The 23616-nt window shown below is 33.1% G+C and overlaps 1 long non-coding RNA gene across 1 annotated transcript; it reads right to left on the reverse strand.

Moving 5' to 3' along the window:
* Positions 1-5425: 5425 nt before the first annotated feature.
* Positions 5426-23430, reverse strand: LOC131423461 (uncharacterized). Its single transcript, XR_009225062.1, has 4 exons — positions 23342-23430; positions 9252-9339; positions 8885-8951; positions 5426-6085 (listed from the first exon to the last, which is right to left on the reverse strand). It is a non-coding gene; the product is annotated as an uncharacterized LOC131423461 (long non-coding RNA).
* Positions 23431-23616: the final 186 nt, after the last annotated feature.

Here is a 23616-nt window from a genome sequence, read left to right on the forward strand (position 1 = left end):
TCATGGACTGATCTGAGAATTAGCCTTTTTCCCACTCCTGAGTCTCCTGTGGGAAAATGTGCTCTCATTTCAACAATAAAAATACATACAACATTTTGAAATTATATGAGTTTTGGCTTAACATATTTAGGTATTAATGAACACGATTGTATTTTAGATCTACCACATAGCATTTACGTTTTGAAAGACCTGGGAGAGTTTCATAATAAAACTCATTAAAAATATTAACACTCTAAAGATTGAAGTTTTAAAAAATCCTTCAATGTATATTAATAGAATAACAAATTTTGTTGTTTCATGTTTGATACGCATAATGTGAAACAATTAAAAATATGTCATGTTGTATAAAGCCAATAAACTTACTTGGTCCCAAAGCTGCCTTTGGATTTGGTCAATTAATAAGATCTCTATTCTAAGAAAACTAAAATGTAAATCATTGCATAGAAGATTCATTTCATAATATTCAAGATTTAGAGAATCTCTGGTAAAACTTACAGATTCTAATGAGAATCTTCATCAATGGAAACTTGGAATGACCTTAGGAGAATTTAAAGTTGTGTGAAAATATGAAATAGTTTAGAGAGAAAAGAAAAAAAAAACACTCTTGAAATTATTTAAGATGTTTGTCCCAAATGTTCACCACTTACTGTCTTTTGATCCTTTTTTCCATAGGTCATAGACTAGTCAAGATCATAAAATGGTCTTATGAAAATTACTCAATTAATTATCTTAACAGTGGTATCATTTGGCACTGTTAGTCTGTTCTTGATTTCTTCTAATTAAAGAACATTGTCATGGAAAGTAGTTTCAAAGGGGTTCGCCCTACTGCAGGCCTTTTGACAAAATATTCTGCAGCTTCATTTAGGATCTGGGAGAGAATATTTGGTAAAACATTCCAAATTGGAACCAATTTTCTTTTGTAAAATTTCTGCTTCATCATCCTAAGTCTACAAAAGGACAAATGAGAATGAGTGCTTTAATGTGATGACTTTGTAGCAAATTTGATGAAAAAGGCTTTCATTTTTAAAAACAACCACTATAATATTATCTCTGTTTCAAAATTTAAGGTATTTTTTTGTATGACTAAATGGAGCATTATGTTCATTATGCCTTTTCCCTCCTGCATGTCCATGAATACAAATTATTTCTTTGCAGAAAATATGTAGTAACCAAAATTGAATTGTGCTATTTTGTTTTGTTAAACCATTTCTCCATTGAAAAAAGAAGGATTTTGATGACATTTTCTCATTTTTTTTCTTTCTACTCTGTCAGATCAGTATGCATTCTGTCGATATATGATTGACATGTTTGTCCATGGGGACTTAAAACCAGGTATTCCAAACAATTCTTGTGCTTGTCTGTTTTAATAGTCTTTGTTTCTAAGATTTTTGGCTTTTTAATGTACTAAACTGTATTTTCCTTTTTAAAAAATGCATAATGCATGTGTAGATCTAGAATAAAGCCAATAAAAAGCAAAAGTAATAAGTGGCATTAGGGCCTTTAATTTTACTTTCAATCACTGCATGGCCTATTGCAAATATAGTCAGCTGAAAGCTAAAAACATGCTAATATCTTCATATTGAAGTATGCTAATATCTTTAATAATATCTTGGAGTGAAGCGATGAATTATCTTTTTAAAATTCCTTGTAAACAGAAGAAAAAATGTATGACAATGAAAATATCATTCTTTTCTTAGAAGTGAACATTCTTTTCCTAGAAATGAACAGAATTCATATTAAAATGCATCACAGTTCAAATATGAAATCCCCTAAAACAAACTTGAGATTTTCTCCCCACATATGAACTTTGGCCATTCCATAAAAATTTTAATGGAGATAGTCAAGTCTGGAGTTAATAGTCAACATAATGGAGAAAACTTTTAGTTAAAGCAATGTACATTAATCTCTCATACCTTTAATTCTTGCCCAGAGTTTAATGAGGTATTCTTTACTAATACCATAATTAAAAATAAGCAACTTATTGCTTGCACTATGGTTTTTGCAGAAATAAAAACTGGTGAAACATGTTCATATTCGGGAAAACATTTCTAAGAAGATATTGTTAAAGAAGGAGATAATTTATATTAAAATAACTGAAGCTGTTTGTTTAAAGCAAACACATTTTGTGTCCTTGCGTGTTTATGAGAAAATCTTTCTAAAATGTATAATTATAACTTGGGCATATGTTGAAAACAGGTATGTCATATCTGAAAAAAATGTATAATACATATAGGCCCTAGGAATTAAGAAAATCCTACGACTCTTATTTCTCTGGACAACTAAAGTAGCAGAACAACTTATTCTGTCAGATGGTTTCCTTCTCTTCCTCCTCCTCTTCCTCTTTTACTTCCTCCTTCATTTTTTTTCTACATTTTTAATGTGTTTAAAAACTGAAATGAAGGGTATAAACCTGAGAATGATGGTATCTTACTTGGTGAAGTTGATTATGGTCATCAGTTGGGTATGGTATAATAGCAAAGTAAAATTAAGTGGAAGCACTGAGGAAGGGAGGGTGATTCAGGGGAATGTGAGGCATACAAGTGCAGTGCTTGACTCCAGTCTTTTCTGTCATGGGACCTTGAGGAAAATCACTGAGTACCTCATCTTCAAGTTGCTTACATTTAAAATGAAGATCACAGTTACAACCTTGCATTGTTGACAAGGCACCTAGTCGATTCATAGCAAATTGTTTTCATCTTTTTTTTTTAATTTTTTATTGTTGGTTGTTCAAAACATTACATAGTTCTTGATATATCATATTTCACACTTTGATTCAAGTGGGTTATGAGCTCCCATTTTTACCCCATATACAGATTGCAGAATCACATCAGTTACACATCCATTGATTTACATATTGCCATACTAGTGTCTGTTGTGTTCTGCTGCCTTTCCTATCCTCTACTATCCCCCCTCCCCTCCCCTCCCCTCCCCTCTTCTCTCTCTGCCCCCTCTACTGACATTCATTTGTCCCCCTTGTATTATTTTTCCCTTTCCCCTCACTTCCTCTTGTATGTACTTTTGTATAACTCTGAGGGTCTCCTTCCATTTCCATGCAATTTCCCTTCTCTCTCCCTTTCCCTCCCACCTCTCATCCCTGTTTAATGTTAATCTTCTTCTCAAGCTCTTCGACCCTACTCTGTTCTTAGTTACTCTCCTTATATCAAAGAAGACATTTGGCATTTGTTTTTTAGGGATTGGCTAGCTTCACTTAGCATAATCTGCTCTAATGCCATCCATTTCCCTGTAAATTCTATGATTTTGTCATTTTTTAATGCAGAGCAATACTCCATTGTGTATAAATGCCACATTTTTTTTTATCCATTCATCTTTTGAAGGGCATCTAGGTTGGCTCCACAGTCTTGCTATTGTGAATTGTGCTGCTATGAACATCAATGTAGCAGTGTCCCTGTAGCATGCTCTTTTTAGGTCTTTAGGGAATAGACCGAGAAGGGGAATAGCTGGGTCAAATGGTGGCTCCATTCCCAGCTTTCCAAGAAATCTCCATACTGCTTTCCAAATTGGCTGCACCAATTTGCAATCCCACCAGCAATGTACAAATGTACCCTTTTCCCCACATCCTCGCCAGCACTTGTTGTTGTTTGACTTCATAATGGCTGCCAATCTAACTGGAGTGAGATTCTTTTCCCCACAGTATGTCAGGGTGAGCACTCTGCAAGAACGATCCCAGGCCATATGCACCATCCCAGGCAATATGCACCATAAATTCACTTTAGGTAAAAGATTCACAGCCCATTTTGTTCAGAGGTGGTATTTCAAGGAAGTCACACTCCACAGATATTTCTGCTTTTATAAGATGGACCAAATATTGACTTATACATAAGATGAATCTGTATTTTTGATAAGTAGGAATTAAGAAATGACTAACATATATTGTTTTCTTTATGTTTTATTTTTAAGTTTTATTATTTGACTAAAATTAATATTTGTGCCATAAAAATTGTTTATAGTAGCTACAATATGTTGATCTAAGCAAATCATAGCACACTGAACCCTGCATTGTGGAAGTTAGTAAGCGACAGGGGCAGTACAACAGTTACAATACCAATGGATTCTTTCTGAATACCTCACAAAAGCTGAAGGTCAGAAGGAATAATAAAACCATCTCTGCATGAGGTAAAGAAGATTTTGCTAATGACCACACAGAGAGAGCTCTTCTTAAGGTTTATGTGAACCTCCAATATATATATATATATATATATATATATATATATATATATATCAGATTCAGGGCTGAGGATAGAGCACAGTGGCATAGCACTTGCCTAGCATGCACAAGGCCTGAGGTTTTATTCACAAGAGGATCAAAATCTATAGCACTACATAATACTCTAAGTCCTAAAAATAATTCCTCTTTCTTATAGGATTAAATCTCTTAATACCATCTATTTACTTGACTTTCTGACTGCCCTAATGTATCTCATCTACTTACATTCATTATTTTGAAGGTTTAAGAAGTAAAAGAATATTTAGTCCAGTAATTTTTGTTCAAGCACTAAGATGGAGGAAGGGGAAAGGAGAAATAAAGTATAATAAACTACATACTATTGGTAAATGTACCAAAGGAAAGTTTAAAAATACTATCTTTGTTAGTGATGCAATATGTAATATGGAATGATAAAGTACTAATGTTTTAAAACTAAGGAGTGAGAAACACAGATTTAATCTGGGCATATTAATTTAGAGAAAACATGTGATAAGACATTGACTCTGACTGACAATTAAGGAATAAAATAATTCCTGCCAAGTTTATTTCTCTGCATGTATCCACTATTTATAAAACATTTGTGCTTCCATCTGTTTCTGTTTGGGATTAGTGGAACACCTGTTATTGTTTAGCTGGAGTTCATTATTAATTATTGGTAATGAGTTTTTTAAACTATAATTTGACTTTTCCCTCTGGGATTCAGTAATTCTCTTGGAGAATATTGTCACACCCTCAAACGGAGCCCAAACTGTAGTTCACAGTGGAAAACCTTGTTGATGCCATGTGCAGGTGCTGATACTGTGACATCAAGTCCCTAGTTTCACTTTATGTACCAAGAAATAAAATACTCCTAAGGTATCCTTAAAAGTTTTAGTTAACATGTACATTATATTAATTGAAGTGCTCTGGCTCCCCACAGTGAATAGTGAATGTGCAATATACTTTGATTGGAGATAATTCTTACTTCAGTTTAGATACCATCACAATATGCCAGTGTAAACTGTAGGATCAGATCATTTGCCCTATCTCAATTTCTCCTCTACTGACTCACTTTATATTAAGTTGGAGCAATAAGAATAAAGTCTGTTTAAATCTAGAAAGTGAACATATACTATCAAGGCTGGTCATATGAGCAGCTGGAATAGACATATATCTACTTTTTTTTTTAAAGATATGATGAACACTGAAGATTCCCCCCTGCCGAAAAAAAATTTCTTTATCTTCCCTTTAATATCAGAACAACCTCACCATGAGATCCCTTGATTCTGTAGATTGTCAGTGTTACATATTCGAATAGCTGTTCGAGGGGAGGGAGGGAAGGAAGAGGAGGGGGCAGGAGAAAGAAAGAGAGAGAGAGAGAGAGAGAGAGAGAGAGAGAGAGAGAGAGAGATCCTGTTCCTGTGGTGTCTGTCTTGAAGGTAATAACTGTCACTTTCCCTCTAAATATTAAGACTATCTTCTTGTTATTTTCTTATGAGAGAACTACTAAAACTGGTCAATACAGACATCATTTGCAACACTGCAAATCAATTCATGATGCTTGCTTTGTTTTCTCTAAAAATCAATAGTAGAGATGTTCAAGGTAAAATTCTTTTAGATTTATTTATATATGACCTTCCTAATAATTCCAATTTCCTCTTCAATATTTCATGGCTAAGCAAATTATTCTCAAGCAACACTTGTACCACTAGTTTAAACTCTTAAGGAAACATCATGATCTTGTCAGTTTCATATTCCTTCTTCATCAATTTCTACTTGGGCTTAATGAATTGAATGGATTTCTGAACAGAATCATCCAAGTTAAAGAGATGAATTTCTAAAAGTAAGAAATCACGTGGCTCACAGACCTCTTTATATTCCCTGTAGATGAAGAAAACAATTTAAATATCAGTACAAGGACTAGGGCAAGTGTGCTTTTGGTTAGAATTTTAAAGCTTTTTTTTTCTTTTTAGCTTTCATCTCCATAGCTAGAAGGATTAAAGTTTAATATAAGTTAAAGTTCATTTCTTAGGAATTATCCCACCATTACAATCCCAGAAATTGTCTGATTTTTACTTGAGCCAAGAATTTATGTCAAGGTAATTTATTTTACTTTCTGTGTTGTTTACTTTCCTAAAATTGAGGGTACTCACCTACCAAAATCTTCTCTGACTATAATAGGGCATTCTTTGGCAGCCTGTATTTCAATTCAGTGGGTTTCAAGTCCATAGCTAGAAAATCCTCAAGTAGTTAAGTTAGTACTCTCACTTTATTAAGATCCTTTTCTTAAACTTCAGTGGTACTTTACTATATTTTTGGTTTAATCTTTCAGAGAAGAGGTCAAATGTAATAGCAGTATAGTCACTGTTATTTAATGGTTTAATCTGATATATTTCACTTGCTGTATTAAAGAAGACTAGGTAAAATTCATCCTTTCTTTATACTTTCCCCAAAAATCCTGCTCCAAGGTAGGCAACCTTCCAAAAAATATGCTCATTTTAATTCCAAACATCTAATTATTTTACACAACAAAAGCTTTGGGAGTTACAATGTTTAATCAGTAAGTATTTTTTGAATTCCCTCAGCCAGCTGATAGTCAAGAGACAAGACATGACTTGAATAACTGTATAACTAATAATAACTCAGTAAGTGTGCAATAGAGACCCTGAAAATATAAACACTACTCTTAGTACACCAGAAACAGTGATTTCAACTCACCACCTGGATAGCTTAATTATTTAAAAAAAAGAATTAAATTATCTTAGAATATGTGGACAGTGAATATTTTGATGACAATTTACACAAAAATTAAGTGCTTATTTTATACATTCCCAATTTTAAAGATATGTATACTCTAAGTAGGAAACATCTTCAGAAAGGGACTCACTGCTCAGCAGCTCTCATTCCTGAGTCTGCATTGAACCAATTCCAGATTTGAAACACATATTTAATAGGTTCCAGCATGGTATTAGAACATGGATCATTAAATGCAACAGTTGATTTATTGAAATCTGTGATGATAGATACTTCATTTGAAAAGAAAATGTTTTCGTCTTCATTCCATAATAGCAAAAATTTTTCATTTTTATGTTTGTGAACATGAACTAGAATAAAAAATTCAATCAGTTTTCTCATCCACACATTGTCTATTTCCTTCTGATTCTTGCCAATATGTCTAAGCCTTTGTGTCCATAAAACCACAGCGTTGAGCACATAGATCTTTAGATGAAAAGGATGCTACAACACGATCTTTTAGTAAAATAGCATGCCTTAGGTTCTTGCCATGCTGAAAGCCTAAGTAACTGAGAATAATATGTTTTTCTTTGAAATGTATTGTTCACTCATTCATTGATTTTAAAATCTGAGAAAATTCATTGTCATCTGAAGACATCTCACTTGTAGAATCAATTTTAATTTCAGCCTGATCATTAGAATCTAGCCTGTTGCTATCTTTTTGAATTCATCTTTTGATTTATTTAATAATTTTGAGGTATCTTTTTCTGTCACTTTTTTCTCTGCAGTAATGTGTGAAAAAGGAATATTCTGAATCTTCAACTGTTCAATGAAATTAAAATTAGGCTAGTAAAATGGTGTCCCTCAGCTTCTATTATATCTTCCTAAATAATGATACAAACTACTAAACACAGTCAGGTGAGAGAGCCAAAGAGCCAATTAAAAAGGAAACTTCTAGTTTCTGAGTTTACCTCAGAGGAGAAAAAAGGACTTGAGGTTTAGGTTCAGCAGAGAATTTTCTACAGGAATCTTTAACAAGGAGTATAAAACTCCACTGCTTTTCAGATAACATAACACAGATTTAAATATGTCACACAAAGAAGATAATATGGAAATATGTTAATAATTATTATTAAATAGACTTAACACCACAACTAAATTTAAAAAATGTATTGTTTAAAATAATTGACAAGATAATTTCTAAGTTAATGAAATGAAAAATGTTCAATATGTAAGAAAAATATGATTGTGAAGATTGCAAAGTGTGCCTTCAATTTTTAAAATTGTTCAATGTTGCTACATAGTAATTGCAATGGAGAAAACATTTTTATTCTATTTAAAATTAAATTTTCTTTTTGTTACTTAAAATTTCTATATATTAATAAGTCAATCAATATTTTTCTTTACAAACTTCTTAGGATAGCTAATAAATTAAAAACTAAACAAAACCCTCATATTACTATAATGGACCTCAATAGCACACTAAGAAACAATGGAGAAAATATAAATTTGGTGTGTCACTCAGGCTGGATATTAATCATTTGCCTGTTTGTTTTTTGAAACCTCAACTTTACCAAATTTGTATCTTGAGTCATTTATTAAAATTTATTTCTTAGATCTATGGAATATATAAAAATTGAAATGGGCTTGAGACATTTGTTAAGTCTGGCTATATGGAATTGAGGATACAGACATCAAGACTAAAGGGATATTTAAGGCTCAGAATCATGAAATCTTGAATTGTTCTTTTGTCATTATCTCTGCTAGACTCTTGAAATATTTTGTATTTTCCTAATAAAGACTTAGTAAGTGTATATTATAATCCTTTTCTTATAAAGGAAAGAATTGCAAGACAACCAGTTTATGTTATTTGTAAAGGTCTCACAAAGTTGCAGACAGATAATTCAAACTGAGGCTTATGAGTTTGTAAATCCTTAGGATTAATACCAAATCTATCTGTTTTCCAGATATAGATGAGGATCTGCTAGTTCCCTTTACTTGGTACTCAAGGAATCTAAAAAGAGAAACAAAATTGGAATTGCACAAGATGATTAGAAGAGAATAGAATTAGAAAGAGTCCTAAGGAGTGAGACAAAGCTTGATTTTAGAACAGTAGATAGAGAAAATTAACATGATTTTGGAATTGTAATGCACGTAGAATCATGGGATTTATACCAAAGAAGGGGAATGTCAAATTATTCAGAGTTCTTTGGAATGATAAAGCTAATGAATTGTCTAAGTAGGTGGTCTTGGGAGGACTGGGGTCCCAGCTTACTGAAGTAAACAGGGCTGAAGAAGGCAACTTTGAACTTACCATCCATCCTGAAAGCCACATATGGTACCCAGTTGCAAAAGGTGAACATGTGAAGATTCCCATCCAAACATCAGTTGTTTAGCACCTGCTAAATAACAAGGGTCATTATAGTTATTTTCACAGGATTTACTTCATTAATTCTCAAATAAAACTATGTAGTAAGCAGTTAGTTAATCAAGTGTGGTGTTTTGGGAAGAGGATATAGAAAGAGATGTAGAGTATCCAGAGAGGAACTAAAATAAGTCAGAGTACAAATTTTGAATAATTTCTACATGTTTAGCAGTCTAAGCCAAGCACACTAAAGGATATACAAATATTAAAATATAATTTCCAACTTTAACAAGTATATTAGAAAGAGAAAAATAACTAATAGATAAAAGAAAAAGATAAATTTGGGGAATAGGTTGCATAGTACAAACTATAAATGTTACAAGTTTCAGATGAGAGACATCAGTGATTCCTGCTATTAAGGAAAGGGGATCCACAGAGTCAGAAGGAGGAATGGTATTTGACTAAGTGCTAAGGAATACATAGAGCTTGCTTTATTTGTATATGAAAGAGGAAATGAATTGGAACATGGCAGTGCATGTGAAATTGATGTATTTATAAGACAGGATGAACTAAGATTGAAAAGCATCAGGAAATAAGAAACGAAATGCTTTTAATGTCACATTATAGGACACTTGGTCAGCCCAATAGAATTGATATTTGGCAAAGTCATTGACGGATTTAAGTACAAGAAGGATAATAAGAAAGCATAATTTCATAATATATGATCAGGCAGAACTCTACTTAAGGGACTGATGATGAGAGAAAATTTGTGGAATATTGCTAATTTTGGCATATGTAAACATAATTTTTAAGAAATGAAGGACAAATTTGAGAAAGTCATTATTCCTGGAGTGGTCATGGGAACTGTGATTAGGTGACTTATGAAATGGATGTTTCAACCCCCAATGCTACAAACTATCTCCAAATTGAGATTCAAGTAAGTTGTGAAATGTCATTGAGGTCTCAACTAAATGAAAATCAACAATGACTTAGGCAGGACTCACCTCCCAAAGCAGCACAGTAAGAGCTAGAATTGTATGTGTTCATAACCTAAATGAGGTTAACATTTTATTTTCCTTCATTAGATGACTTTTGATGTTATTTGATTTTTAGTTCATTTTTATTCTTCAGAGACACTCCTCTAATGCAGAAAATATATAGGAGTCAGAACAAACTCCAAAGAAAAACTGCATGGACTCAAACCTAGTCCATGCTACTTGGTGGAATGTGACTTTGTCATGTTGGTCAACCTCATTGAGTCCCTTCCTCCTTTGTACCATTAGGCTGGTAGTGGTAGGGTTGTGGAGTCAAAGAGTAGATAATCAAAGTACATTTGAAGTGTGTGGCCCTCTCTGTATTGGCTCCTCTTCATGGGTGAATACATAGCTGTGCCCTATCTCTATTGTAACAGAAGAGTTTTGATAAAGATAAAACAAACATTTTCCTCTATATTAGCCATTGCACATCTGTTTGCCTTGCTTCTACTGTCTATATCATATGGATAATCTTATTAAATATTTTATAGTGTTATATTGAAGATTGTGTTAAGATATTCTGTAGTACACACATAAAACAAGTTTGGTTCAGTGTTCTCTAGGTTCTAGGAACTATGATAGATTTTGAGGATGTAGCAGTAAACAAAATATGCCTGGTGCTTACCCTCATGAAGCCCAGACCAAATTTAAGCAGAGCTTATCTATAGTCAACAGTGTACAGTCAGAAAAAAAAATAGTTATTGTTGTTATTATTATTAAAAGAGAAGGAATAGAATATGATTAATACCTACAGTTGTAGTTATGCGTCTGTATTTAATATGCCTATGTAATTGGTCCTATGAAAGATTATAATAATAAAATGTATTGTTAGGTTTACATAAGCTGGAAGTGTGAATCTGTGATACAGAATAATATACTGAGGGCCTCAAGTAACGTTAACAATATAAACTCTTTGTAGTTAAGGGACAGGGGGGTTACAATAAAAACATGTCTTAACATAGTTAAATCAAAATGATTAGCTAAATGGCAATACATGCAAGATGAATTTCATGCCTACTATTGCAAAATGTATTTTATTTTTATGCATATATATTTCAATTAACATATAAAATTGTACTTATTTGTGGGGTGCTATGATACTTCAATACATGTATATATTATGAAATGTTCAAATCAGGCTTTTCATTCTGTCTTCAGATATTTGTCTTTTTTATGGTGAAAATATTAAAATATTTTCTTCTAGATTTTTTTAAATATAAATTTCTTTACCATTGCAATAGAACAGCAGCAACATAATTCTCCTGTATATCTGTAGTTCTGTACATCAATAGATGAATGGAGTTTTAAGAGTGTGATATATATGTGTGTGTATATATATACACACACACAATGTAATGCTATTCAGATTTGCAATTTTCATGTAGGAAATGTTCTAGTTCTCCAATTTGTGAGAAAATTTCCAATGAATCTATTGTGAATAATATCCCTTAACAATGGTAAAAAAGAGAAATTATAGTACCAAGAGAACCCAAGATACTAGAAGTTTAGACAGATATACAACATTTATCTAAAAGTGAAATCTTTCAGAAAACATTCTTGTACCCATTTCATTTATTGCAATTTAGGTCACTTTATGTATTTGATGGAATTCCCTTTGAATTCAGTAATGGAAATTTTGACCTATTTCTCAGAATTTGCTGAAGTCTGGAACATGGACTTTCTTCTTAATCTATAGTAAACTAAAGCCCAGAATCTCTGATTTAGCCATGTAATAACAAAAATGGGTGACACAACATTTACAGAATGAATTTCAGAAAGACTTCTGAAAAGCAAATGAAAAATTGTTGGAGCCGTAAGGTAGGAGAGGAAAGAATTAAGTAGAATGACTCTTGCCATAAAATGAGTTAACTATTTAAGAAAAAAATTAAATAAATATAGGCACGTTACTCAACTTTCCTGAGCCTGTTCCCTCATCTATAAAATGGAATAATAGACATTACTTTATAGAAATAAGACATGGTTAAACTTATGCACATGCATATACACTTGGAACACATTGAGCTATCATAATCATAACAAACACTATTTAAGTGTCTCATTGGGGATGATGATTCCCACATATAGCAAAATTGGTGTTTCTCTACCCACTACTTTTTTAAGTTTCTGATTCAATTATCAAACATTATTATGATTCCCTGCAGAGCAAATTTTTGTTTGTTTGTTTGTTTTTACTGCCTTATATACACCATCAACAAACATTTGCCTTTAAATCCCCACTGCCTTATACTTTTATACCTTGCCAGAAACATGGTATGTGTGTTGAGATGAATTCGTGATGTACAATATTTATCTCAATGAAAAAAATGGTGTTTATCCCAGAGTAGACCTCTTTATTCATTCGTAGAAATAATCTTGTTATTTTAAAAGATGACAGGTTTCTAAGTATTGCAAATAGGCCTCTGTAAAGATTTCTTAAAGAGTTACTGATAGTATCTCGGGAGACAGAAGCTTGGAATTAGCAAAGCTGAGCTTGATGCAAGCATCAGTAAACTGCAGACAGTATACATAATTAGGCTAAACAGAAAAAAAAATGAAAGTCTATGTTTAATGATGGGAGTGCCTAGTCCCTGGACTTGCCATAACCCTGGGGAGAGTTACCTTCTGATTACTGGAAAGCTGTGGAAACTGTTTGAGGTAAATGTATCAAATTGTCATGCTTGTCTGAATCAATCCATGAAACATTCTAGTCACTCTGATTAGCTGGGATGCATATAGAAATAGATGCAAGTACTTCCAAGCAGATTCAATTCCATTGATGCTTCTTCTCCCACACTTTTAGCTTCCTTAGGATAAAACACTTTTAGGTTTGGGGCAAAAGCTAGTAAATAAGTATTCTCTTCTTTTAATACATTGTTCATATGGCTTCATTTTCTCTATGTCTAAAGGAAACAGAAAGAAGGCCTAAGGTTTCATTTTTCTCACTTGCTCAGAATTTTTTCTCCTAGACTTCTGAGAGAGGCACCAGTTTCTACAGAAACGTCTTTTCTGTGAGGGAACATTTATTAAAGTGTCTTTTTGGTCTAGCCTTGTCACTATTAATGGCATAGACCTGCTGTCAGACAAGAATAAATTCCTTCTCAGGTAACCTACTGGGACTATTCAAAGCCTGCCCTAAACGTGTGAAAAAGAACAAATAATACAGAATAATTTGAATTGCTGCATGAGAATCAAGAAAAATTAAAGCTTAATCAAAGAATTATCAAATTAATTAAATGTTATTTACTAATGTGTCATGTTTTGCAAAAATGTCATCTTTCAGCTTATAAGAGTAAGAATTAAAAAGGAATTCTAGTGATTTATGTGAGTACATCCCTCCAGTGTTGTGATCTTAGATACAGTGAATTAAAAATACCCAGTATAAGACTCTAACCATTCAAATAGATGTTCAATTCTTATCCCTTTTCTTAAGAAATCCTTATTTTAAATGTGGAAATAATGCATAGAATTCATAGCTGCTTATATATAGCTAACTATTTTCAGAGAGGTCTATTTGAGAAGCAAATCTTTTTTTTTCCTTAGCTTTTTTTTTCCTGTATAGCATTTTTATGTTTGCATGAGATTAAGATAGTTTTGTAAGAGTAACTTTAGTGTTAATGACTTTAGGGTGTTCAGCTAGTTGCTCAACATTTTTGAGTAGCTCTATAACTTCTGTCCTAGCTTAATATATTTTATATTTTAGTTTTCTAAAATATGCTATGATAAGGCACAATACTGTTATTTGCACATAGTAGTACTAATTACCCCAAATTTGGAGGGCAATTTGTTTTGACTATCTATATCTTCATCAACATCCATGTTTAGATGTTCAAAGTCCTTTGATTAATCAATTTCCCAGCAGTTGCTGAATCTCTATTACATACTAGATGCTAGTGGTCATAACATGAGCTTCAAAGGAGAAGGTGATAACAACTCAATCAAAGATTATTTCAAATAAAGCAATGAACTATATAAAGCAGTGAAGGTAGAAAAATGAAAGGAAGTACTAATTAAGTACTAAATCATCTGCTGCAGATTATTCTCACTATAAATACCTAAAGAATAGGGGCTGCAGTGTTTGGGGCAAGCTTCATCGGGCATTTCCTGCCTATGTTCAGAAATCTTCTGTTTTATTATGGTTTTTATTATTAATTACTTACAATGGCTCAATATTTATTCCTCTTTGGATGGCCAATCATTTTTTTTTTATTCCTATAGGAGAAACTGTAAAAGGAGAATTTTTTTAAATTAATACTACCAAGCAAGGAATCAATACAGGATAAAAACTGAACAAAATAACATCAAAACATATAGATGTCATCTACACCACAGTTTTCTTTCAAATTTGACCCCATCTACCTTACTGTCTGTCCTTTGTCATTTGCACTTCTTTATTTATATTCTGTCTTCAAAACACCTAGTACTTTATTTTATTCCATGTTTCTGCTTTATGATTGGTGCATTGCTTTCCTGAGGGAAAAAGTGTCACCCACATACCACTTTTCATTGCTATCATCCAGTGCTTAGGTAAAAAGCCCTTGTTTAGTAGACAAGACTCATTTGTAACAATTGGACTGTCATATAAAAGGTGAGTGAAAATAGATGTGAAAAAAGCACCATATGCCCTATTGAAACACTTTGTGAGCTACAAACTGATGATTTAATATTCTTTTATATGGTGGTTCCATAAGAGGGAAGCCTTTTCCATTTTCCATAATTTATGGTAATGATTATATCAATAATGATTTTCTCCCAGAGGAATATGATTTTTTATGTAATTATGAATAGCCTCCTGGCAGACACTGGATAAACAGGGTACATTGTTTTAAATGACAAAATATTATCAATTACACAGAATTTAAAACAAGAAGAGAGATTGGCTGACCTCCAAACATGGCATTCATGTGAGAATACATTTGTGAATTTAATTATGGTGCTAAGGCTATTAAATAACATTTATTAACACATTCCCATTTTATCCTTTTTTTTGTGACATATTTAAATTTATGTTATGGGCCTGTAGTTGAAAAGATGTGGAGTTTTATCATCCTTATTAAAGCATCCTGTAGAAAATTCTCTGCTAAAGCAAAACCTCAAGTCCTTTTTTTTTCTCCTCTGAGGTAAACTCTGAAACCAGAAGGTTCCTTTTTAATTGGCTCTTTGGCTCTGCTTCAGGCTTTCATGTCTCTTTGAATTGCTTGTGAATATAGAATATTTGCTTGTGTTAGAGACAAAACAAACAAACAAACAAACAAACAAAATGTAGAGATTTTCCTGCAGGTAGAAAATAAAGGAAAAACGGGAAGTGGGGCAATCACAAGCTTCTTCCTTTTTTGCTCAGGCCCTGGTGGTATGGAAATAGCTTAAAGAGTGATTAAAGAATGCCAAACTCATTTATTTTTTCTATATGAATGAGATCCTTGGAGAGTAGAGCAACAACCCTATTTTCCAAATGTCTGTAATTGCTTTAAAAATTATCCCCTTGCATTCCAAGATAACAAAAAAGGAAATTCCCAAAGAACTTTGCTTTGTATGCTAGAATTAGAGATGTGGGAAAACTCAGTCCTCCAGAGATCAATCTGCGTTTGGCTTTTAAGGATTTTTGAGGACTTTCAGAGAAGAAGACAATATAAGGACCATACATAATGAGAAGATTCAACACTTACTGAGTGCCTATGTAAGGCCAGGTACTGCCTTAAGCTCTGGGTAGGGATCATTTCATTTCATTGACATAAAGGGCTACCAGTATCTTTATAACTTCACCTAAGAAAAGTGAGAGAAGTTCAACTAAGGGGGAGTTGTTTAGTAGATTTACTGAGATGCCCATATGCTATCCCCAGGATTTAAAAAGAATTACAAGTATGTTTTACCTTTGGGATCCCCCCCTACCTTTTTTTTTTTTTTTTTTTTTTAGTTTTCTGCACTCTCTTTCCTAAGTAGTATAATTCAAACAACTACATAATCACAGTTTTATATGATTTAAATTTGACATGTACTCCTAAGTCTTTGTATCATAACTTCCATAAAAAAGCAAGTACTTTGGTGATAACCTTTAGGTGCCTCATTAGTTGGCAAGTGAAAGAATTGGAGGACTCCTGATGTAAGTGCACAAGGACCTTATCACTAAAATTGTTGAGGGAATCTTGGGTATGGTTTGCTCTTAAACTTTTCTGGGCTTCCTTAAAATGGCCACAAAACTTGACAAAATATTGCCCAGTATAATTGTTAGATTTTAAAATATTATTATTACTATTATTTTTGTGATGCTGGAGCTTAAACCCATGAGTTGCTCTATCTTGAGTTACATCCCCAGGCAATTTTATTTTGTGTTTGGTTATGGAGTCTTGCTAAATTGCTGAGGTTGGCCTTGAACTTGTGATCCTCCTGCCTGGGAACAGAGGAGTGCACTACCCTAACTGGCTATGACAATTATTTAAATGAGAATGCACTCAATCAAATTAATATTTTTTTTTCCTACCAGCCTTGGCCTTTGTATAAAATTAAAATATATTCACACTCATCTGTATCTCACATTCCCTTTTCCCTCACTGTATATGCAATTTTATATGCAATTTGCTGTGGGGTTGAAAGAGGAATTGTTTGGATAACTTGAAGAAACAATTTAATAAACATGAAGAAATAAAAATTCTGAAAGTTGAAAATACTCTAGTTGACAATCTAGCTAGGGTTATGGAAATAAATTATTGTAATTTGGGGACAGGTCTTTAAGTATGGGATCTCTACAGTGGGCTACTTCAAGTCAATTCATTACTGATGCTAAACAGAACATGACCACTGAAGAAAACTATAAAATTAGTTTATTTTTGTTAGTAGATACTTGCAAAACTTTCAATGATAAGGAGGTCATTAATTGTAAGAGTTCAAATTATTGTCATTTATCTTGACTTGCCAAACAGAAAAATAAAAAATATATATTTTCATCTTAAGTTTGACCTCAATGCATTACCTTGGTTTAGCTATTTATCCTTCCAGGGACCATTTTCTAACCATCTTAAAAATTAAGGTGTTGGAAGGGCTGATTTTAAAGTCACTTTAATATTCCTTAACTCTATGATTACAATTCTATGTATCTATGCATCTACTTTTGTTATATCTGAACATTCAGTATTCTGTCATAAACCAGGTGCAAAATGAATGGAACAATGAAATAATCTTGAATCAATCACATTTGCTTTCTTTAGTTGTATGCTGTATGGAAAATTATTTCTACTACATAAATTGAAAATAAGGAAGAAAAAAACATTAACACCACCATTATCATTTTTAATCAAAAGAGTGTATGAAATATGTATTTGGCTGCTATTCCTTGCTTTCCATCAAAGTGAATATGCAAATATATGATAACACATGAAAATATTAGAGAAGATTTATATCAGGATGCAAAAAAACCATCCCAGTAGAAACATTGTGGCCTGGAGGATACTCTTTGATCTAAGAAGTTGAAGCTTTTGTAAAAAGCTTACAGTGGATCATTTGGCCAATTTTTGCTAAGTAATCCATTTGCTTAAAACTTTTCTAAAATTATGAAAAAAATCTTGATAATTAACTAATCATATATTACCAATTATATATTTTAGTAATAACTCAATAATGTAACTATGGATTCATCTTCTGAGCCTCTCTATATAGGTACTCTGACAAAAATCTAAACTATATATATAGGAATGACAGTCATGACTAAGCAATTAGTTGATGAACAGCAAGTAGCTGAGTGTATGGAACACATGCTGCCTTTATCAGAGTTCTGTATTTATTTGTTTCCAAATGTCCAAGTCAGACTGTGAAAGTCATTCTTTATTTTTTTCTCACTCATCATATCAAAATATATTAAAAATCATATTAGGTCTACTTCAAAATATAGTTTGAACTCATCTACTTCTCTACAACTTGTTTTTCATTGACCATATATTTTAAATCACCATCCATTACTTTGAGTAGCATTCCTTATAACCTTTTCCTGATAAATTTTGTAGTAGTATGTTTATTTCCATTTTGCTTAATTAGCTGCTATTTTTGCCTCAGACCAATAGACTCTCAGCCCCATGAATTAGGAGATTCTGTTCACCATTATAACTAAATATCCTAGAAAAGTATCTTGTAACAGGTTTTCAATAAACATTTGTTGCAAGAGTAAATTATTCTCCACTGTGAACGACCTAGTCCAGGCAAGTATCATCCCTCACCTAAGTCACTGTAATCACTTCCAACTGACCTGCTATTTCTCATATGTTTTCTTTACAAACTTTATTTTTGCTCACAAAGATATAAATGATCTTTTTAAAATCTACTTATCATACTAAACTTTTTTTAAAAAATTTACTATTACCATTAGAAGAGTCCAAACTGCAAAGACATTCTAGGATGCTCTGTATGATGTAGTAGCATTTACACATAACCCTATATAGATTTTTGGGGCCCTGTTTTTTGGTGACCCTGGTGTTACTTCACTGTTCAACTTAACCTCATCTCTTTCCCGCAATCATTCTTTGCCTCATCAACCTATTTTGATTGTCCTGCATTTATGGGATCTGAAATATTCTGTCTTGCTTGTTAATTGCCAGCATTGCTTTATCATTAATGTAAAATTCATGACAACAAGGCACTGCACTGCTGTCTCAGTGATTTCATTTGTATGATTATCTCCATAAACACTCACAACAACCCAGCTGGAACACATACTATTGTCTTCATTTTACCTTGAAACAACTGAGACCTCAGTTAATTGATAATTGCCTATTTATGGTCTACCCATTTTGCAAGAACAGGTCTCTTCAAGGCACTCAATAAACATTGTTGCATGAATAAATGAATTTCCTATGTGACCTACCTACCTAGTTCAGTCCAGCATCATCTCTTACTTGGGTCACATGTCCTGTACATCATATGCATCATTGTATACTCAAAGCAAGCCTTAAGTAGTCATATAATAACTACTCAAGAAATATACATTAAAAGATTTTGTGAATAAGTAGGGGGTCTACAGTGGAAACCAAAAACCCAAGCCCTAGACTTGAGCAACATATCATACCCAAGTCCAGATATTACAGTTTATAATAAATTTTAAAAATGAATCTCTATCATTAAAGAGAAATATTTGCAATTAATCATTTTGCCAATGAGAGAGCAAATTACAAGTTTTAAAAACTGAGAGATTGGTAAAAAAAATTCTAACATCACAGTGCTCTGGACTATGACAAGGCTCTAGGAGTGGTAATGGTGAGTGAGGTTTCTCGGTATTTTTTGTTTGTTTGTTTGTTTTGTTTTGTTGTTTCTTCTTTACCAAATCCTTTTTATTTCCCCATTTAGACTGACTGTGTTTTGGTCTTTTATAATCTAAACTGTCTTTCATATTCTCTCTCTCTCTCTCTCTCTCTCTCTCTCTCTCTCTCTCTCTCTCTCTTTGATTTTCCATGCATACCTCTTTCATACTGTTGTGTCTTTCTTTGAGGAGAATTGTAGGGTTATCCTTGGGGTTGAGAGGTTTCTGGAGCATAAAAAGGATGCAAAGTCTAGTTGTGGAATTTCAGCAATACAAAATTTCAATTCTAAAGATTCCTATTTGGAAGTAAAAACCATTCCTACCTTCCCACTTCACACAAACTTCTCCCTTCTTTAGATGATTTTCAATTAGATAGGTCTCTGTTTGACAGAAAATTGAGCAAATTGGCAAATCTGAAATTATTGAGTGGCAATTTAGGATTTTGACAGATGAGTGGGAAAGGAGTGGTTGTAACCGATATCACTCTGGAGTCCTACTTCCATTTGGAAGTGCTCCAAGAATATAAGGCAGGAGGTAAATTCAGTAAGGAGACTTGAAGGTCAAAGTACTCCTATTAATGCATAGCTTAAGCATAATCTCATGTCTTAGTTTAAAATATAAAAAATGTTTAATTTATATTCCTTTAAATTTATTATTTGTTAAGTTCTAAACTTTAAAAAATATTATTCTACAAATTACAAACATAGTCTAGGAAATGTGCCAATTTTTAAGTGACAATATTACTTTAAAAACTTGACTATTATTTTCTAACTAAACTCATATCTTCCCACTGTATTTATACATTTATTTATTTATTTTAGTACTGGGGATTGAACTCCAGGGCACTCAGCCACTGAGCCACATCCCCAGTCCAATTTTGTAGTTTATTAGAGACAGGATCTCATTGAGTTGCTTAGCGCCTCACCATTGCTAAAGCTGGCTTTGAATTCCTGATCCTTCTATCCCAGCCTCCCAAGCTGTTGGGATTCCAGACTTGTGCCACAACACCCAGCCCACTTTATTTTTAAGTCATAGGTCTCCAAATGCCTTGAGACCCTCATACCATCCCCATCCCAAGATCCACTCCCACTCAGTGTTTGGAGGACTGGAGGTCTTTCCAAAATGTTTATAGTCCTTTGAGTATAAGTCTCGATACCTTCAGGTAAACACACTCAGGGTCTAGAGAATAAAGTCTCTATAAGACATTATAGAAAAATATATCCTCAACATTTGTTGCAAGATTTGGCAGAAGGTAGGCCCCAGTTGTCTGCAAATGGTTTCCCATCAGGGAATTTCATTCACAAAGAAATTAAACAGATTCAACTTTAGTAGAGTGAATTGCATTTTTCCTTCATACAATCTGAATTCAGCACATAGCCTCCTTCCTACTTGACTTGAGATTCTAAGTAATCCCATTCATCATTTTAGCAAAGTAAAGAAAATGTCAGTCACTTAGATCATTATAAGAAATGCACACTGTATACTATCCCCTATAGAATTTGACTAAACCAAAACAACTAAATTGACTTGTGTAGGAAAAAACTCAAAACAATAAAATATTGGCAGCTTACAAACATGCAATTCAGGTATTATGGAAATAAGCCAACTGAAATCACTCAAGAAGCAAAAATAAAGCCAATTCACTAAGTTTGAATGTCAGAAAGATTTTCAGGTAATAGCATGTAAAGTGAAGGGTACCTTTAGAGTGACAATGTAAATTTCAGCAACCTGAATCTTTCCTTCAGAGAGTAACAATTCACAGGAATTCCAAAGGAATATATTCTTAATAAAATTGTAAGACCTTTTCCTGTGAATGAATTCTGCTCTTTCTGTCATGTTCAATTTTATCTGTTTTTGTTTTCTTACTTTAAAAGACGGCTTCAAATCCTCTTGTGTAATTAGATGGGATTTAAAGTGTAAAAATATTATGAGAAAAAGAATTAATATTATGAGTTTCTACTGTGCGTTAGGTGCTTCCTCACTTAAACCTTGTAACACCTTAAAAACCTACCTTCATGTTATAAAATCCCTAACAGAGGCTTGGAAACGACATGAGATTTTCAAGTTTATATAGCTAATAATGTCAAGTGTTGAAGCTGAAACTCTCACCCCCATTTGAACTCTCAGCATGTAGCTTATATCCTAAACAAATTTACTTTTACATTAAAATTATATAATAACCATAAAATTCTATCAAATATAATTTATATGTGATGCATATTATATTCATCTTCCATTTGTATGTGTGTGGGGGGGGCGGTGCTGGGGATTGAACCTAGGGCTTCCTGCATTCGAGGCAAGCACTCTACTAACTGAGCTATATCCCCAGCCCAATAGTATATTCATTCACATAGTAAAATGATCTCTGATTTCAATTGGATTCTCTGACATTATTTAAAGAGAGAAGGAGACTTTCTATATATCTGTGCTAAAGTCATGTGTCATGGTCAGATATGGCTTGCCTAATTCACTTTGGTGTTTTCCAGTTACAGTAAAAGCTTGTCCCTGCCAGGCATAGCTCTCGCTGTCTCCATGGAGGCTGGTGGACACTTAGTTTTCCTTTTCCTTTTTTTACTTGTGGTCCTACTTCTTCATTGAATTCAATGCCATGCAGTCAGCCATTTTAGAGGGACAAATTAAGTTCATGATAATTGTAGAGGATTTGTGAAGTGAATTGGATGGTGCATTTCATGGGGGCAGATGTATCAGTTGGTTTGTTCTAATAGTTCTACAAAGTTTGGCATTAGGGCAATTTTTTCTTTATTTCTTTCCTTTTTTTTTTTTCCTCCACCAGAGACTCTCTACCTGGAATCACTTCCTCTGTCTCACCCTTCTTTACCTGGCAATTTCCTTATAGACATTTAAATTAACTTTCTTAAGATTCTTTGTGTAACACAGGCTGTTAATATAATTTTTGTGTCATCATACCATCCCAATGAAAGCTTGAGAAACTTTTAAGAGTGGCTCTCAAGCAAGGTTTAAAAACAGATCTTTCAAAGTATACACCTTTTTTGACCCACAAAGAAGTTGGAGTTGTTGGGGTGGAAGATTCACTTCTCTCTCCTTCCTCAGCTGTAATCAGGACCTGTAACAGAAGAACTTCTTCTGCCAGTCTTAGGCACTCTGGAAGGAGCATTCACCACTCTGGAGTTTGCACTGGAATTCAGCTCCACATCTTAGGAGCTGCTTAGCTTGATCCTGTTATCCTCAGTCTCCAAAACTATACAATGAGAATTATATCTACATTCTAAATACCCCCTGAATGCTAAATGATTTTAATGCATAAAAAACTAAATAATTCTTGGCAGATTGTAAGCACTTACATTACCTAGGAAAAAATCATGTAGATCCAGCTTCCTTTTGGATTTTCTAGTCTCACTTTTTCTTGGCTTGCTAACAAATGAACTTCCTGTTACATTATATTTCTCTTAAGGCTTTATCCCATGAGGAAAAATGTTAATAATAGTATGGATTTATATTTTTTTTCGGCACATGGACTGTTGTGTGATATGCAAAAATATGCTTTGCTTTTATGCTCTTGGCATGTTCATGAGAAGATCTGTATGGGCACAACTGCAAGAAAATTCTGTAATAAATTAAGACTGAGCTGTACTTAACATAAGGGCTTAGCCTGGAATGTGGTGTGTGTGCAACTCTGATTGCTCCAGTCACTAAACCATAATTTGCCACAGAACTAAGTTTGAAGAATTTTAAGAGTGGAAACTTACAGGAAGCAGGCAGTTTTGCTGACACTTGATAATATCTAGTTGTCAATGAGATTTTAAAAGGTACACATGCTCATGTCGATTCCTGGAAAAAAAAAAATAAAAGTAAAGTAAAGAAACATACAACAGGAACTTACATGATGAAAAGTAATGTTAAAACATTTTGCAAGCATTTCAAATGGGATCATGTGATTGCTAATGTTTACAATTCATAAGTTAAATGGTATTGGCTAATTAAAGAAAGCACTTGAGATAAGAAAGAATTCAGAAATGGTTGT

This window comes from Marmota monax, unplaced genomic scaffold (assembly GCF_021218885.2).
Source record: "Marmota monax isolate L192 unplaced genomic scaffold, Marmota_monax_Labrador192_F-V1.1 WCK01_AAM20220418_F8-fsc01444, whole genome shotgun sequence".
Lineage (NCBI taxonomy): Eukaryota > Metazoa > Chordata > Mammalia > Rodentia > Sciuridae > Marmota > Marmota monax.